Source organism: Pocillopora damicornis, chromosome 7, assembly GCF_964200805.1.
Source record: "Pocillopora damicornis chromosome 7, jaPocDami1.2, whole genome shotgun sequence".
NCBI lineage: Eukaryota > Metazoa > Cnidaria > Anthozoa > Scleractinia > Pocilloporidae > Pocillopora > Pocillopora damicornis.
Window position 1 is genome coordinate 13,987,631 of NC_142676.1, and position 16,776 is coordinate 14,004,406.

The following is a 16,776-nucleotide window of genomic DNA, read 5'->3' on the forward strand; positions in this document are numbered from 1 at the left end:
CACCAAAATCGAACCACTGGAGCAGATTTCGTCATAAATACAGCTTACCCGCTTTGCAGCCCGGCTTCATGGCTCACTTCAGAGTTTTTCTAATAACCAAATTGGTGAAATCCATGATAACTTCAACAAATAGCTAGATATTGCCTTCGAAAAGTAGGCGGCATCCATCGTGATTCGTGGTATCAAAACAAATGCCGGAATTGGCCACATTTCGCGGTGAATCACCCATTTAACATCGCTGCAGAGCTGAATTTTTTCCAAAATCAGAATATAAACTCTCCATGTCTGGAAGCTGAGGGAGAAATGAAGGTTTTAGGCTTCTGAAGTGAAGAAATAATCGCTTAAATTTAGATCCAGTTCGATGTTATACTGTTCTCACAGAGGTCCGCACAAAAGAGAAGACCGCTGATAGCTTGTGCCGTACGTTGTGCCATATGGTTTTGTTTTGTATCCCAAAGTAATATTTGGGCAGAAAAATTTTGGATGAAAAGAATAAATGCTTTTACCTGGAGTTTGATATCATATAATTAATAAATCAATTTCAAATATCCTGACCTTGCTTCTCTCGGTTCCGCGTCGATTGTGTCCACAGAACAGCAACCTGTCGATAGCCGGAGAAATCGGCTGCCAACGTGATAAGACATTGCCATTACATAAGTCTACTGGGAAACACACTGACAATCACTAATCACGTCCGACAGTTTGTCTATGAGGATCTGTTTTTTGTCTCTCAATTTTACAGGGATCTCAAAATGACTACAGATGGCTCTCAACAAAACCACATTGAATTTCTGAAGTGTGTTATTGTGGTTACGTTCACAGAGGTCCTACGTATCGTAGCAGATTGGATGTGAGACTTTGATCTCTTTGTTAACTTTGTCTACCAGATCTTATCTCTCGGAATTTTCCTGGACGCATCGGATATCTTCCTCCTCATCCAGTGATATCCCGATCACACCCTGATCTTTTCGCTGCATTGCTGCTAGCCGGGAGAAAAAGCTCTGAACTTGGTTCTTTGTCAGCCACTGTTCTCTAGTGAACAAACGTGCATTTGATTCATTTTTCGCATTTCGCATGTCCACTGCAACTTGGGCGGGGTCGGCCTTTCGCCCAGTTCTTTCTCCAAGTTTAAACCGTACCGTTAGGTATTCTTTTACCTTCTCTGAAAATCTAACGCTGCCCCTTGGTTTGCTTACGGCCCATCCTGTTCGTAAAGACGAGTGGGGCGAAGTATCCACGGGAGAAGTGAGTGGTGTACTAGAATCTAACGAACAGCTCGAACACTCGATACCAGCGGTATCTATCGACGAGAACTTAAGGGCCCAGTCCCTTTTGATTGCATCATACTGGCTTTAACCTGCTGACTGTATGCTTTCCAACGTCCAGGTGCAGCTCCAGCTGCGAAAAGGTTTCGAACACTTCAACACATCCAAACACAGAGCATTCGAACAATGGCGTTGTACTCTCTGTTTCCTTGCTGCCCTTTGAACGACGCTTGACCACACGCTTTTCAGGAGGATCATAAAACCCTTGAGATTCTATGGTTTGAAGGGACGTTTGACCTTGGTGCTTGATATAAATTACGTCATATGGCATGTATTTCCCTTTACCGATGCCATAACATTTCCAAACTCTCAGACCGATATCTCCATATTCGAATCGAAGTTGTGGAAGCTACTAAAATGCTCAATCTTATTTCTACAGAGAGTGTTCTTTGATTCGTCTACCATTCTTACTGCAGCTGTTGTTCCCTTCACTGGGTGTTTCGTCAATGCGTATCCTCTGTCCAATGAAAGCTTTAACAACCTCGCTGAAGACTCGCTACAGACTGAAGCCTCTCTGGTTTCGAAAAAGCACTTGCATGCCATACTACACTTGCAGGTCTTCCAAAAAAGATAAAGGGTTAGCGGGTTCACCCGCAATGATTAATGCGGACCTCTGTTATGCGCGATAGTGCAATCGTTCAGCTTTAAATTCCAAAACGCCAAACTTCGACACATAGACTTACAAGTGGAGTTCTGTGACTGATTCTTGAAGAGAATGCAGCTGCAATCTAAAGTTTCAACGGGACATTAAGCGCGAAACATGGCTTTAGTTTTCGAGTTTAGTTCGCAACAATGAGTCAAAGAAGAGTATCGACAGATGCCGACCGCTGAATTTTGGAGGTATTTGCTGGAGTTATCATAAAGTCCAGTTCACCAGTTTGGGAAGCGAGGAATATCTGAAATTTCACATAAACCCATGATTTCTCCGGCTATTGACAGGTTGCTGTTCTGTGGACACAATCGACGCGGAACCGAGAGAAGCAAGGTCAGGATATTTGAAATTGATTTATTAATTATATGATATCAAACTCCAGGTAAAAGCATTTATTCTTTTCATCCAAAATTTTTCTGCCCAAATATTACTTTGGGATACAAAACAAAACCATATGGCACAACGTACGGCACAAGCTATCAGCGGTCTTCTCTTTTGTGCGGACCTCTGTGAGAACAGTATAACATCGAACTGGATCTAAATTTAAGCGATTATTTCTTCACTTCAGAAGCCTAAAACCTTCATTTCTCCCTCAGCTTCCAGACATGGAGAGTTTATATTCTGATTTTGGAAAAAATTCAGCTCTGCAGCGATGTTAAATGGGTGATTCACCGCGAAATGTGGCCAATTCCGGCATTTGTTTTGATACCACGAATCACGATGGATGCCGCCTACTTTTCGAAGGCAATATCTAGCTATTTGTTGAAGTTATCATGGATTTCACCAATTTGGTTATTAGAAAAACTCTGAAGTGAGCCATGAAGCCGGGCTGCAAAGCGGGTAAGCTGTATTTATGACGAAATCTGCTCCAGTGGTTCGATTTTGGTGTAGGCGAAAAAATCGCGAATGCTCGTACATGTGCTGATTCAAACGGTCATAACTTTTGAAAAATCGAAAACGTACAGGGGTTTTTGCATATTTTTGCCTATAAAGGTCTAAACTTAACGGCTGTGTAGGATAGAATCGTCAACCAGGTCCCAAATCCCAAAACTTAGCGTCTAAATCAAGGTTATTTTCGGCCATCGGCCGATGGCGATTTCTAGTGGTCAGAATATGCTAAAATTCGCCTTTTCAAATATGTTGAGAGGGCAAATTCTAACTTTCTTGGCAAACTAGAAAGGTTTTTAAGCAATCTGATATAAATTCTGTGGCTTAACTATGCGAATCCAATATTTTACAACGTTACAAAATATGCCTATTTTTCAATTTTCGAGACGTCGCGACGGTCCCTACGGACTGGGAAATAATTATGGCCCGTAATGCAGTCAGAAAATTATTTCGAATCAAACCAAATCTAATTTAGTTCTTTCCTAGGTAAAGTCTTTCTGTTAACAGAGTTTCAGGCAAAATTATTTTTGACGCAAAATTGACCGGGTGGAAATAAGAGAGACAGCCTCTTAAATGTTCACAGATCACTGTCAGAACACAGAAAGAACAAGCCCAGACACATCTTCTAGTGATAGTCTGATGCTAGTAATCAAACATGCCCGTGCTCCTTTTTCCCTAAGCAGGCTTGTGAACTCTTCAGCTAGTTCGGTGTAGTTACGGTAAGTTCTTGGTAACTCTAACAACGGGCCACAGGTGCAGGCAATTGGTCGCCGCAACTCGCCATCCATTGAGGTAAATAAAACTTCCTGGTGTTCAGGCTTTATATCGCTTTCCATAGTGAATTTCAGGAAAGTGCCCAGAGCAGGAGCATCCAGAGATCTAATAAACTTTTAGAGGTAGTCTAAGCACTGAGTCTTGGCTTCATTTTCTGGTTGACTCTGCGGCATTCTAGCAGTCTTCTTTGCTGATGGCATCCTGGCAGAAGAAAAGTCGTCCAGGCCAGTGAGGCTGCTGAACTCTCGGTACTGTTTGAGTTCTAACACTCTTCCTATTGCCGTCCATTGGCTTTTTTGAAAGTCGTGGTGAATACATGGTAACTTTTCTTTGTCACTGACCATGGTAGCTGCAAACAATTGTTGCCAGAACGTAACAACGACAATTCTTGCTACACCCAAACCTACACCCTCTTTAAGCTTTTCTCTTTCATTGATAATTCTGAAAGAAGAAACGCAATCCAACTAATCTCTGTTCTTAAACAGTGACATCATATCATCTTTCAGGAGGGAGGCTATTTTCAGGCTATTTTGACCATGGAACCTGTCTACAGGCCCAATTTGGACATTTTGTATGACCAATAATGTATACTTACCTTTTGGCTGGCTTCTAGGCTGCTGCTGCAGCGTGGATCTACAATTAGGAAATAACATACCATTAACAAGGATCCAAAACTTGAGGTCTCTTTACTGAAATCTTTCAAATTTCCTTTGGTGAAAGCATGTTCATCTCAGCCTCACTGGCTATTATAATATGCAGTATAATACAGATACCTTTCTTCATCCAGTTCCATAAGTTACTGAGGCAAAGTTTCAGTAACTGGATCAATGGTCAGCAGCGATAAGTTTTCACAATCTTTGCCATGAGTGGCAATTACATCATGACTAGTACAAGCACCAAAATGTATGAAACTGATCTCTGGGGAACTTGTGGCCATGAAGAGTGATTCATCCAAGGCCCTCATGTACGTGACCACATCTTCATATCCAAGGGTGATATAGTAGTTTCAGGGTGGAATTGTAAACTGGAATGTTCAGGGTGTAGATCTAAGGAGCCTAATCAATCATAGACAGCCACCATCTTTTTTGCTGCTGAAAAAAAACTGCGTTTCTCTTCCCTGGAAAGGATGTTGTGCAACCATTAGCACACGGGTAGAACCACTTTCTGGTTCAACAGGAACTTTTGAAGCCTTTATGGGCCACAATTCCTCCAATTTGGAGAGTTTTTCAATTTCTCCAACTAAAGCTGCTTGCTTTTATCTATCCGGTTCAAGGCTTTTTCAGAACTCTTCATACTGTTCTTTTTTAGGTTTTGCCACAATTTTCTTTCATTTTCAACTTGAGTGTGTAAGTGATGACGCCAGGCCTTGCATTTGTTTTGAGGAGTTCTGGATGACTGACTGTTGCTCGTTTAAGGCCCAAAGACATTGGCCATGACCTCTTTATCATCAGAATCTTCACAGGACTGGCATGTAAGATATAGCTAACTCTTGTCAACTTGTAAGTTTCGAAACATTCTTGAATGGTGAAGGGCTGTTCATGCCCATCAGTGTCTCAAAGTTTATTTATAGCTTCTCCTGTAAAATTAGCCAGATCAAAAGTAAAATCAGAAGTTTTTACTATGGGTGCAACACCTTCTGCAAAAAGACATCTTTATCCATCTCAATCAACTCTTGTTTTGTGGCAGTGAGTGGCACATCCTAAGTGTGGCTGCCACCTCCCCTAGCATACCTTACTGAGACAAACTTGTTCTTACTCTTGTTGAGTTGCATCAGTCCCAACGTAATTCTGGTTTTGGGAGCTCTTGTTGTTGAACTTGTCTCTTCAGGTACACTTGCACTTGGACTTGGGACTTGTACTCAGATGAGTTGATTTTCTATTTTGCTTGTTTCTCTTTCATTATTTCTCCAACCAATTTGCAATTTTTGTTTTCTCTTTCTAAACTGTCCTGCGTCCTGTTTTTTTTAGAACACAAATCCTTTGGGGTACAATCAACTGCAGAACAGTCTATCTAAAGAATTAAACAACACAACGCTTTAATCAGAAAACTTAATTGAGCTTTATAATACATAATGCAAGTTCAAAAAAAAAGAGAAATACAGTAGGAGTATGAGCCTACAGACAAGTTTTCCACAGCTTTTTCGAGTTCTCCCAAACTTTCATGTATAAAACTTTCAATCCCTTGGATATACAGGGTACTCAATACAAGAGGGTTTGAGGTACTAAATGCCACAGTTTAAGATGATAAGATGTTGATAGGAAAAAAAAGAGGAATAGCCCTGAATTCTTGTACTTTATTGACACTGTAACATCATTATGTTCGTGTATATTAGTCATATTGACAACTTTTTCTAGTAGATCACAGTAATCAAGAGTATTCATCATGTCTTCTACTAAGCACATAGAACTCCATGCGAAGAGCAAACCAACATGCACGATTGCTTGTACAATAATAATAGTGATTATGTACTAAATACCAAATTTTACTTTACAAGTAGTGAACCCAATAAAAACCACTAACAGAAAGAGGATATTTTGTGGCCTTATTTAATGCTTTTCCTGCTGAAAACTACTAAACTATTGAAATCTGGTTGGCAGAGACTGGGAAAGAGTGAGTTACTTTGCAAACAGAATTTTGATAGGCTTAGGTGTGTTGCCTGTAGAAGTATTAGCCTACATGTACCAAGTTTCATTAGTCTCTGCTTCAAATTGGCAGAGATATTTTTATTCATTAATTTTAGACTTGACAGAATACTGCGTTGAGTGTATGACATCATCAGTCCTCATGAGGTGTTCCCAAGTTTGATTATTTAACCAGTTGATCCATTAAAGCTAGATTGTACAGTTTGTGCAATTCAACCTATTAAGTAGTTGTGGATATTGTCCAGTTGAACCATTTAAGCTAGTCTGACCAATTGAAATACGTCAACCAATTAAGATGGAATAATGATTGTGGATGTATGAAAATCATATATGGGCACCGCGGTGAAGAGACGAATATACTGTATTTCTTGACCAATAAGCCGAGACCCCAAAAGCTAGAGCCCTTTTAACAGACTTGTGTTGTCCAAAAGAAAAAGCAAAACCATCAGCTATAAGGCGTCTTTCAAAAGCTAGAAGCTCAGTAGGTTCTGTCGTGTCGGTCATTGTTAAAACTGTCTCTGTTTTGATGCCACTTTTCGACATAGAAAAAGTATGTCGGACAAAATTATTCACCAAAGAAGAAATAATTCTCCCCATCTTCCTCTGTTTCGAAACAGTAGATTCTCATCATGTTCTTCAGTGTTTGGTGCCATCTTTCGAGAGCTCTTTGACTTTGAGGGTGACATGCGGTTGACGTATACTGTGTGACTCCAAGCTTGTGCATGACGTGTTGAAATATGCCACACAACATTGGAACCTTGGTCAGACTGGATAGAACTTGGGAGACCTACCGGTGTAAAGAGCTTGGTTAAAGCTCTGACTATGACCTTTGCACTGATATTTCTCAAGGGCACGGCTTCAGGAAATCTACTGGATGCACACGCGATGGTCATCAAATACTGGTGTCCAGACCTCTTTTTAGGTAGTGGCTCTAAACAATCAACAACGATTCTTCTGCTGGATGGCTCTTGAAGGGCTGGTAGCGGCTGTAACGGTACTTTTGGAACGATCTGATTCGGTCTCAAAGCCATCTAACAAGTGTGAAACGACTTGCAGTATTGCGCCACAACTTTTCTTAGACTGAGCCAGTACAAATGGTCTAAGAACCTCTGGCAGGTTTTGTTGACACCCAAGTGGCCAGGCAAGGGGGTCTCATCCGCTGTGCTTAAAACGTCCGGTCTGTAGGTCTTTGGGACAATCATCTGGTACTGGACAGCCCACTCCTCTTCTGTGGGAACATGGGGTGGTCTCCACGTTTTCATTAGCACTCCATTCTTCGTAAAGTAACAGGTGGGGTTCTGAGATACTTCGCTTTCACTAACACTTCTTGAAAATATAGGTGAGACCTCCAGGTCTTCGTGTTGTTCTGCAATGAGTTGAGAAGTTGACATCTTTTCGACCTGTTCCATTGAACTTTTCTCAGAAAGTACTTATACTGGCTGAGAGAAAGAGGGATTCGGTTGCTCACCCGTAAGGACCTAGCTGATGGCGGTGACAGCTAATCTTACCTCTTTTGTCTCTGGTTTCTAACTTCTTACTTATGGCTCGTGTCACGACACATTATGGGTAGAGACGGAGAATTCTCCTCTCTACTGGCTCTGGAGACTTTTCTTAACCACGCTTGTCGGTGACAATAGCATTGACAACTACTGGTGTATACTGGTGTATACTGGTGTATACTAATGTATACTGGTGTATACTGGTGTATACTGTGTATACGGTGGCACCGGGGTGTGCTTGGAACTGATTCCTCTTATTAGAACACTCGCACAAGTGGACGACTTCTCAGAAAACACCAACGTATCACTCAGCAATAGAGACTGCGAGGCTCCAGTGCCTGTCAAGATCTTGATTGGTATGGAGTTGGACGTATCAGTTGACAATGACACCGAACCATGGTGGACGAAGGGCTGAAAAAGATCCATGACAGATTTGCAGGGGCCACTGACTTCACTCACAGCACTTGCTCGAGTCTACTCTCTTAGAACTTTGGAAGGGCGGTGTATCTTCACCAACAGCAGTTAAAGTTAATGTCTTAGCGAGAAAACCATCACGCTTAGGCGCCACTCTCCACTTTTCCGGGCAGCTGGAAATCAGCTGACCAGCTTTTCTGGAAAAGTAACATGTCGGCGGCTTGATGGACTTACCTCGATCAAACTTGTTCTGTCTTGACCATGAGGAGCTGAAACGATTCCCATAATTGTTAGCAGGATTCTGCTTTGGATGTCCTCCGTCATTCTGCCGACTTCTCTGGTTTTGCAAACCATCGTGGTACCAAAGGAGGCAGAACTCTAGCGGGTAAAGTGTGAAGCTGATGGGGTTTTTCCATGAAGTTCACTTTGTGCCTCAACCAAAGCTTATCTGCTAGTCGTGCACCTTTCTCTAAGCTTTGTGCTTTTTGCTCATCGACGAACGCTCGGACATCACCGTGAATGCACCTCATAGACTCCTCTATTAAAACTAGCTGTCATTAACCTATCGTGACTCTCATCTTCCCTCTGCGAATGGCACCGACGATCAAATAACTGTTCCTTACTTCTCGCAAATCCTACATAAGTCTGACTATTGACTTTCTCACGGTCTCTGAACCTCGGCAACTATTTCAGAACCCTTTAAAATAATATCCTTAGCAATGTCATAATTTGCAGCTTGCTCTACACTTAACTGTGTTTAAATTTTTCTCGCTTAACCGACTAGTACACTCTGTAATTGAATTACCCAGGAATCCGTGGGTCACTTAACATTGCCAGCTACTTTCTGAAAGTGCAAGAAACACTTATCAGCGTCTGCTTCCTGAAATGGAAATACCAACTTAAGATACTCGGTGATATCAAATTTTACCTTTCCTGTCTGTCCTTTCCTTCCATCCTTGCTTGTCTGTCCTTCTCTTCCACCCTTTCTTGTCTGTCCTTTTCCTCCATCCTTTCTTGTCTTTCCTTTTCTTCTCTCTTCTGCCTTCCTAGCATTTCTAACTTTTACAGTTCTAACTCGCTGCTGTTTTTTTTTCCAGTCTTCCCTAGTTGGACTATTTAACCATTCCATCCATGTATGATAGATTGTGCCGCATCTGCAGTTCAAACTGTTAAGCTGAGTGTACATATTGTGCAGTTGAAGCATTTAAGCTAGTTCGAGCATTTCACCTACTTCAGCTAGTCGGGATAGAGACTGCAATTTGTGCAGTTTAACCGTTTCCGCTACTTTGACTATTTCAATAGTCGAAACAATTAAGCTGATTTGTCATGAAAAAATTCAGTTAAATCTTGCGGTTCATGCCGTTGAGCAAGTTAAACTAGTTTGATCATTTCAAGGACGTGAACCAATTACGATAGATTGGGCTATTTTTGGAGTATGATTGTCCACACTAGTTTGACTTTTCAATGATTATGTGTGATTAGCCCGCCTTAGTCACTTTGACCATTTGAACTTCTTCAACCAATTCATATAAAATGAGCAATTTGTGCAGTTTGACTGTCTTTGCTGGTTTGACCTTTTAATCAGTTGAATCGAGGAGGCTACTTTGACAATTTTAACCACTCGAAACAATTCAGCTAGATTGTACAGTTTCTCTGCAGATTCAAGAATTGTGAGTTACTTTCACAATTTGAACGACGTCAACGAATTACGATAGATTCCGCAACTTTGTTCACTAGTTTGACCACCAAACCAGGTGAACAAATATCAGCTACTTGGACCATTTCAACCACTTCGACAAATTTAGCTACATTGTGGAGATTTCTAGATTGAACCTATAAAGCTTTACGCATCCTCTGCAGTTAGACCACTTGAGCAAATTTGACAAGTTGAACTCCTTCAAAGAATCGGGAAAGATTCTGCATTTTTTGCTGTCAGGTTAACGGTCTTCGCTGGTTTGATGTTTTTGGCCAGTCAAATAGTTTAAGCCAGTTAGACAATTTGAACTATTGGAACCAATTCAGCTTCATGGTAAGGTTGAAAACGTGTAACTAGTTTGACCATTTTAGCTACCTCAAGCAGTTAAGTATTGCGCAACTTGTGCAGTTCTACAGCATCGAAATCAGTGTAGGAACACTCATTGTCTTCGGCACCGCCAACCATTACATCCAAAGGTGTCCTCATCTCTCTACCGAACATGAGCTCGAACGGGTTGTGCCCCGTGGAGGAACGAACACTACTGCGATAGGCCATCAGGCAGAAATCAAGGTGCTAATCCTGTGTAGCTGGATTATCTTCAACTCTAGCTTTCAACATGGTCCTTAAGTTTTTGTGCAGATTTTCTACTTGGCCATTGCACTCAGGGTAATACACACTGCTGAGCGTCTTGTTAATACTCAGCAGCTGGCACGTTTCCGAGAATGTTCTAGACTCGAAATTACGGCCTTGATAGCTATGAATGCTGTCAGGCACACCTGATCTGCAGATCCAGTTCCTTACAAGCACCTTTGCCGAGGTTGTGGCACGCTGGTTGGACATTGCAAACACCTCAGCCCTGTTAGTAAGACTGCACTGAACTGTTAAGATGTAGCGGTTTCGTCTCCGAGACCGTGGCAAGGGAGCCACAATGTCAATATGGACGCGTTGCGTGGGGTTGCCAGAGGTAAATGACCACAGTGGTGCTCTGCGTTTCGCCCTTGGCTTACACTTGGCACATGTCAGACATCCATCGTAGTAACAATGCACCTCTTTGGTCGTGCCAGGCATCCGGAATCTAGCTTTCATCTTCATTAGACTCTCCATTCCTCCAAGGTGGGCGCCAGCAACGCCACCATGAACTTCGACAAGGGCCTGCTCCACTAACTGTTGCAACCATCCCCAGTTTAGCTTGAGTAGTGTGGGCAGCTGACTTTATATAGAGAACCCGCTGTTGTAGCAACAACAGTTCAAACTGGGCCCAGACAGCACGAGCAGCACAGTGCATCGACGTGAAGTTCCTCAACAGCTGGTTTCCTTCACTCTTTGAACAAACGACAAAGTAGCACGCTGATATCTGGATCATCTCTTTGGGCCTGTGCAACCACTTCTGGGTACCAACAATTTCTCACTTCACGTGGGGTTTCACCGACCGGAAGGTCTCTAGCAACAACCGTAACTTGGGATAATCCTGTTGGAGTACACGATGGACAATTCCCATGTTGTGGTGTGGGCCTTCTAGACAAGGCGTCTGCATTATTGTGTAACCTCCCCGGGTGACGTTGTATCTCAGAATCATACTGTAAGCGGCCCAGCCAACGGGCCACTTGCCCTTGAGGCTCTTTAAAAGACATTAGGCAGACTAATGAGTGATTATCAGTCCTCAGGCGCAATTTTTTGTCCCACCAAGTAATAGCGAAAATGGTCCACATTGTTTACCAGAGCTAGCATCTGTAATCGAGTCCCGCAAGAGTTCTTTTCCTGGTCATTGAAAGAACGACTCTCGTAAGCTATCACACGCTCAGTGTCATTGCATTGCAATCGAGATAAAAAAACGCCAATGCCCAAGGGTTGGCTGGCATCTGTGTCAAGTACGAATAATCCTGCATCAGGACTAAAATCGGGATATGCCAAGAAGGGTGCAATGGTCAAGCGATGTTTCAGTTCATTGAAGGCACTTTCTTGTTCCATCTGCAACTGGAAAGAAACACCCTTCCTCGACAATTCGTAGAGTGGTTCTGTGACGATCGAGAATCCAGAAACAAACCGCCCATAGTAATGGCAAGACCAATGAAGCTTTGGAGCTCTTTGATGTCTACTGGGGTTGGCCAAGTTCTGACAGTCTGGACCTTGTCAAGGTCAGTCTTGATGCCACCTGAAGAGACAACATGCCCTGCGAACGAAACTTCTCTCTTTAGAAACCGACACTAAGTTGGCTTCAGCTTAAGAGCAGCAGTTCGTATCCTGTCAAATAATAACCGTAGGCTATGCAGATGTTCCTCGAGGGAAGGGGCCCAGATAATAATATTATCCAAATACGCAAGACAGTGTGTCGGAGTCGGTTCACTGAGTGCTAGATTCATCAATCTCGTAAATCTAGCTGGCCCATTCGTGAGTCCAAAAGGCATAACCCTCCATGGGAATTGTCCACGATGGGTCGAGAATGCTGTTTTGGGCCTGTCCTCTTCTTTTACTTGCATCCGCCGATACCCAGACGCCAAATACAGACAGGAGAACCATGGGCCACCACCCAGCGCTTCCACGACATCATCGGTCCTCGCTAACGGTATTGCATCTTTCTATGGACACAAATTCAGTTTGCGGTAATCAATGCACATACGGTAACTTCCATCATGTCTCCTTACCAAAACAACCGGACTGCTGCAGGGGCTCTGCGACTCTTCAACTCTACCATTCGCTAGCGGCTCGTCCAGCTGTTGATCTATGATCTCCCCCTGGTGCTGTTGGCAACTAAATAAAACTGCTTTAAGTAGCGTTTTCCCTTTTTAAATGCTAAAATACGCTGCTTTCAGCTTCATTGCACCATAAACATGTGTTCGCTTGTTTTCTGTAAAATTGCCCTGTTTCCAGCGTTATTGCAACGGAAAAGATGTTTTGCAAGGCTGCAGCGAGTCACGCTGATTTTTACTTGATTTTACTTAAAACAACGTTTTTGCTTGTTTTTGGCTAGGTTCTGCTGTAATCAGCATCATCTTTCTGTGCAGAACGTTTTCCTCTTTGTTCGTTACCAAACTACAGTTTTGACACTCTATATTACCAAAAGAATGTTTTGGTTTGTTGCCAACTAAATTAAGTTGCTTTGAGCCCTATGTCACACACAAAAAAAGCGTTTGTCCCTTTCTGTGTTTAAAATACGCTGCGTGTAGCTGTATTGCAGGAAAAACATGTTTTGCTTTGTTTGCAGTCAAATTGGGCTGTTTCCAGTGTAATTGCACCGGGAAAAGGTTGTCTGCCAGTTTGCAGCGAGTTACTTAGATTTTACTTGATTTTACTTGATTTTACTCAAAACTACGCTTTTGTTTGTTTTTTGCTAAGGTAAGCTGTTTTCAGCATTATGTTTCTGAGAGCAGGCTTTTCCTTTTTTTCCAAGTTAAACTTCGCTTTTGACCCTTTATCGTACGGAAAACACATTTTGGTTTGTTGGCAACCAAATTGGAAGCTTCGAACTTTATGTCAGAAAAAGCAGCCATTTAGTTTTTCGCCAGAAAACACGCTGCATCAAGCTTCATAATACCGAAAATATGTTTTGGTTAGTTGGCACCAAAATTGAGTTCTTTGAGCTTTATATCGCAAAAAGCAGCGTTTTTGCTTTTTGTTTGCTATAACACGTTGCACTCACACAACGGTCTGTTTGCCGTAAAGTTGTGTTGTTTCCATCGTTATTGCACGAAAAAAAGGTTTTCTTCCAGTTTGCAGCGAGTGTCCCTGCTTTTCTCTTGATTTTACTCAAAACCACGTTTTTTCTTGTGATTGGCTGAGTGACAACGGTTTTGCTAGTTTTTGGCTAGGTTACGTTGTTTTCAGCATCATCTTCGTGAGAACAGCCTCAATAGCGTTTTCCCTTTTTAATTGCCAGAGTACGCTGTTTTCAGCTTTATTGCACCAAAAACATGTTCTTGCTTTGGTTACCGTCAAATTGGGCTTTTTCTAGCGTTATTGCACCGCTCACTGGATTTCTTTTCCAGTTTTTTTCGAGTGACGCTGATTTTTACTTGACGGCACTCAGAACAACCTTTTGGCCTGTTTTAGTTAAGTTACCCAGGTTTCAGCATTACGTTTCTGAAAGCAACTATTTTCTCGGTTTTGTAAGTAAACTACACTTTTGGCGCTTTATCTTACCGAAAACATGTTTTGGTTTAGTTGCAGCTAAATTGGAAGCTTCCAGGTTTATGTCAGAAAAAGCAGCCATTTAGTGTTTCGTTGGAAAACACGCTGCTTTGAGTTTTATAGCACCGAAAATATCTTTTGGTTAGTTGGCAACGAAATTGAGCTTCTTTGAGCTTTACATCGTAAAAACCAGCGTTTTTGCTTTTTCTTGGCTACAAGACGTTGCACTCAGCCTTGTAGCACAAAAAAAAAATTGTTTTGGTCTGTTTGCTGTAAAGTTGTGTGTTTTGCAGTGGTATTGCACCGGAAAAGGTGTTCCTTCAGTTTACAGCGAGTCCGCCTAATTTTTCCTTGATTTGACTCAAAACAACGCTTTTACTTGTGTTTGGCTAAGTTACGCTGTTCCAGAATCCTTCTTCTGAGAACAACCTTTTCCTCTTCTTTCGAGAGCAAACTACATATTTGACGCTCTATATTACCGGAAAGATGTTTTGGTTTGTTGCCAACTAAACTAGGCTGCTTTGAGCCTTATGTCACAAAAAACAGCGTTTTTTCCTCGCTGTGTTTAAAATACGTTGCGTTTAGCTTTATTGCAGGAAAAACATGTTTTGGTTTGTTTGCCGTAACAGTGGGCTGTTGCCAGCGTTATTGGAACGGAAAAAGGTTTTCTCCCAGTCTGCGGCGAGTCACGCTGATTTGTACTTGATTTTACTCAACGAAACGTTTTCGTCTCTTTCCGGCTAGGTTACGCTGTTTTCAACAATATGTTTCTGAGAACAGGCTTTTCCTTTTTTTTTCCTACCAAAACTGCGCTTTTGACCTTTTATCTTACCAAAACCATCATTTGGTTTGGTTGCAACTGAATTAGAAGCTTCGAGCTTTATGTCACAAAAAGCAGCAAGTTAGCTTTTTGCGAGAAAACACGCTGTTTTAAGTTTTATTCAGACGGAAAATATGTTTTGGTTAGTTGACAACGAAATTGAGCTTCTTTGAGCTTTATATCACAAAAAACAGCGTCTTTGCATTTTCGTTGCTAAAAGACGTTCCACTCAACTTTATAGCACAAAAAATATGTTTTGGTTTGTTTGGCGTGAAACTGGGCTTTTTCCATTGTTATTGAACCGGTAAATGGATTTCGTTTTCCAGTTTTTAGCGAGTGACCTTGACTTTATTTGATTGCTTTCAAAAGAACGTTTTAGCCTGTTTTTGGCTAAGTTACACTGTCTTCAGTACTATCTTTCTTAGAACAACCTTTGCCACATTTCCCTACATGAAATACGTTTTTGACGCTCTAACCTATCAAAAATATGTTTTGGTGCGTTTGCGGCGAGTTGGGGCTGGTTTGAGCTTTGTGTCACATCAAAAGAGCGTTTTTCTGCGTGTGTGTTTAAATAAGCTTCTTTCAGCTATATTGCAGGAAAAACATGTTTTGGTTTGTGTGCCGTAGAATTGCGCTGTTTTCGACGATATTGCACGGGAAAAAGGTTTCCGGCTAGTTTGCAGTGAGTCACGTAGAGTTTGACTTGATTTTAATAAAAGCAACGTTTCTGCTAAGTTACGCTGTTTTCAGCATTATCTTTTTGAGAGGAACCATTTTCTGTGTTTTGTAACTAAACTGCACTTTTGACGCTCTCTCTTACCGAAAACATGTTTTGTTTTTTTTGCAACTAAATTAGAAGCTTCGAGCCTTATATCACAAAAAAAACAGCAATTTGGCTTTATGGTTGCAAAATGCGCTGCTTCAACCTTCATAGCACCGAAAACATGTTTTGCTTTGTTAACAACAACATTGGGCTTCCTTGAGCTATATATCACCAAACAAAAAGCGTTTGTGCTTTTTTGTTGCTTAAACACGATGGAATCAGCTATATAGCATGAAAAGGATATTTTGGTTTGTTTGCCGTAAAATTGTGTCGTTGCCAGCGTTATTGCACCTGAAAAAGTTTTTCTTGTAATTTGCAGCGAGTCACCCTGGTTTTTTACTTCATTTTACTCAAAAGAACGTTTTTAGTTGTGTCTGGCTAAGTGACGCCGTTTTAGAATCCTCTTTCTGAGAACAACCTTTACCTCTGTTTTCGTAACCAAACTACACTTTTGATGCTCTATATTCCTGGAAAAATGTTTTGGCTTGTTGGCAACTAAATTAGATCATCTTTGAGCCGTATATCAAAACAACCAGCGTTTTTGCCTTTCTCTGTTTTAAATACGATGTGCTTAGCTTTATTAGAGGAAAAACATGTTTGGGTTTGTTTGCCGTAAAATGGGGCTGTTTCCAGTGTTATTGCACCGGGAAAAGGTTTTCTGCCAGTTTTCAGCGAGTCATGCTGATTTTTATCTCATTTTGCTCAAAAGAAAGGTTTTCGTTTGTTTTGGGCTAAGTTACGTTGTTTTCAGCATTATGCTTCTGAGAAGAGGCTTTTCCCTGGCTTCCTACGTAAACTGTGCTTCTGACTCTTTATCTTATCGAAAACATGTTTTGGCGTGTTGGTAATGAAATCGGATGTTTCGAGCATTTTGTTACAAAGAAACAGCGATTTCGTTTCTCGTTTCTGAATACTCTTTCTCGAGTCTCATAGTAGCGAAAATACGTTTTTGTATGTTGGCAACAAAATCGCGCTGCTTTGAGTTTAATATCACAAAAAAAAGCCTTTTTGCTTTTTCGTTGCTAAAACACGTTGGACTCATGTTTAAAGTACAAAAAACATGTTTGGTTTGTTTTCTGTAATATTGGGTTGTTTTCAGTCTCATTGCACCCAAAAAA